This window comes from Lactuca virosa, chromosome 1, assembly GCF_052849685.1.
Source record: "Lactuca virosa cultivar CGN04683 chromosome 1, Lactuca_virosa_CGN04683_v6, whole genome shotgun sequence".
Taxonomy (NCBI): Eukaryota; Viridiplantae; Streptophyta; class Magnoliopsida; order Asterales; family Asteraceae; genus Lactuca; species Lactuca virosa.
The window spans coordinates 86392042-86395210 of record NC_136426.1 but is presented as its reverse complement, the minus strand read 5'-3'; positions in this window follow the sequence as shown (position 1 = coordinate 86395210).

Below are 3169 nucleotides of genomic sequence, written 5' to 3'. Positions count from 1 at the left end.
ATACCAACTTGTAACACCCAAAAATTTCAAACCAATTTAAACTTTTAAAACATGTCAAGTTCATCAAAACATTACAACTTTGTTTTCAAAATATTATTTATCAGAGTATTCCCAGAAACATAAACATAATTTGAGGAGCTGTACGATCATGCCTTCGCCTTGCCGTGATCCCCTGATGTACCTGAAACAATAAACTGAAACTGTAAGCCCGAAAGCTTAGTGAAATACCCCCAAAATACCGATACACATACAGTCCACATAACCATGTCAGCAATAACATATCATAACAAACTGAACAGAACAGCACATAACGGTTCCACAACCCTACAGACTGTAATACCCACGAGCCCACAGTACGAGTCTCCCTTAGCCTGTAACTGGAATGCTCCCGAGCCCACAGTACGAGTCTCCCTTAGCCCGTAACTGGAATGCTCCTAGGGTTTGTTGGCTACCGCACGAAGCAGTACAACCTCAACCCATCCCATATAACAAACACATAACATAACCACTGAGCACGCAATAATCACATAACATCACAGGTAGTCCTACAGATCCACCTAACTGGCACAACCACTAGCATGCAACACTAACTCATACTCAACCTCTAACACTTCTAGGATAGTATATCCAATGGGCAGGCCTTGGTGCCTTAGACCCCTTAATATAGTGAGGATAACTCACCTTGCAACTGTCGTCTGAAACTAGAAAGCTCAATTCCCGGATCACCAACACGAATTCCACCACCTATAGTTACCATAAAACCCTTTTTCATAAATCTCCAAATTACCAGAATACCCTCAGAAGTCAACTGGTCAACCCTTGGTCCAAGTCAAAGTCAACAGTCCATGTTGACTCGACTCATCGAGTGCAGTTCACCGACTCGTCGAGTCCTTCCTGAACTCGAGAAGTCGTGAAATCCTTGATTGGCTCGTCGAGTTCCCCTTTAACTCGCCGAGTTCATACGTGTCCAAGAATTTGGGAGAAACCCAAGCCGACTCGCCGAGTCTTCGAACGACTCGCCGAGTTCAAGGCAATCTTCAACGGACTCGCCGAATTGTTCATCCAACTCGTCGAGTTCATGGCCATCTTCAATGGGCTCGCCGAGTTGTTCCTCCAACTCGCCGAGTCCTTGCAGACCTTCATCCATGCAGATGCTTTTTAAGCCATGGCAAGGTTCCAGATTACAGATCCAAGCTTCTAAGGCATGTTTATCACGTAAAGTTGCAAACTTTACGCACATGCAAGGCTCTAAAGGCCCTAAATGACCAATCTAAGCTTCCAATGGAGCTTTGCACCTTGGGAGAGTCTCATTCTTGCACAAGCTGGAAACTTTATGGACTAAGAAGTCCAAGGGAGCTCAGTTCTGAAGTTACAACTTCAGATCTTAGCTTGCACACAAGAATAGCTTCCAATCATACCATGAAAACCCTAGAATTGTCCAAAGAGGGGATCTAGAATGAAATGAGGTCAGGGTAACGATTATACCTTCCAGAAGATGCCCAATAAGGTAGATTTCAGATCCCACAAGCTCCTTGCTTCTGAATACTTGCTCTCTAAGCTCCCTTCTCCACAAAATCCTCTTCCAAGCTCAAAATACACAAATGGAACACACACACTCGATTAGGGTTTGAGAGGGATAAGAAACAGTAAAAGGGGAGGCTGGGGGAGGCCAATGATCCTTTAAATAGGGTGCAAAACCCCGAGATTTAGGGTTTCATCTGCCAGCTCCTACTCGTCGAGTCCCTTCTTGGACTCGGCGAGTAGGTCATTAAAATACGTGGACCAACCCGCTACTACTCGACGAGTAGCCCTTGAAATCAAGAAACTCACACATTAAATCAATACCTGAGAATCGGGGCGTTACACCGCAGGTCTTCGGGTTGAAGATGACCCAGATACTTAAGGCCAACAGTTACTTGTTCGGGTCATTATTCAGACATTCTTCACCTTCATTACACACACTTTCTCTCTCGTTTGTATAACTCTTGTTTTAGGGTTTTCTCTATAGTTTTAATATGATCAATCATCTGTTCTTGATTTTGTTCTAGATTAGGTTGAGTGATTCATTGTTGAGAGTAGTGTAGGTTTATGTGGTGAGGTTTGTGTTGTAAGTTCTTGAAAACCACCTGTCTGTTAATCCTCAAATGATATAATAGATGGTGATGTTGGGTAACTGAGTTCTTACTAGTTTTTACATGGTATCAGAGATAGACCTAAGAATCCAAGAACAAGTAATAGCATTAGCACCTTCCCACTTAGACTCTGTAACATGATCATTAAGAGGTTTAGGTACAGTTCCATCAGTAAAACCAAGTTTATTACGCGCCTTTAAAGCTCTAACCAGAGAACTGCGCCATATCCTAAAATTTTCAGTGCCTAACAACTTGAAACTAATAACACTAGTGACAATATTATCATAAGGATGAACATACAAAGGATCATCAAAGTTTACAGCAGGATCATGTTTAGCCCCAGACCCACCAGAAGATTCAACCCCAGAATCAGTCATACTTACAAAAAATCATATAACAACCCAGAAATCAAACAAAGCAGACAACAGTGAAGGCCTTAGAGTCCAAATGGTCACCACAGTATGTCGGGGCCCAAGACAAGCGATCACCAAGTTAAAACAAGATAATAACTCGTATTTACAAAGAGAACAAAGAAGTCCAGAACAATAACAAGAAGGAGTAAAGAACAAGAAATCCTCACAGTGAGATCAGAAGACAACACAACCAGTAAAACCGATCGGCTCTCAGATCCGTTCTCAACTAAAGTTTATCAGTAATGAAATCCGACCCTTAGTGAGTTATTTCAAATCTATGAGATTGACCGACCGATCCAGTAGAAGGGAAAGCCTTCACTCGATTAGGATGTAAAACAAATAGTTATGGTGTCACACCCTGCTAAAGCGGAAATACGGGGCGTGACAGTACAAAGGGTTTCATGGCAAAGGATAAAGACAACACCAACCATAGTATTAAAAAGCATTACAAATTTACAATGGGTTTGAACAACTTTTAAATGACATTACAATGTAAATTGAAATACAACACATGCGAATGCTCCTAAAAGTGATGTGTCCCTAAGTGCCACTTACTCGATGATTCCTGAAAAAGCATGTAAAACGAGCGTAAACTATAAAAATAGTTGGTGAGTACTCACATGT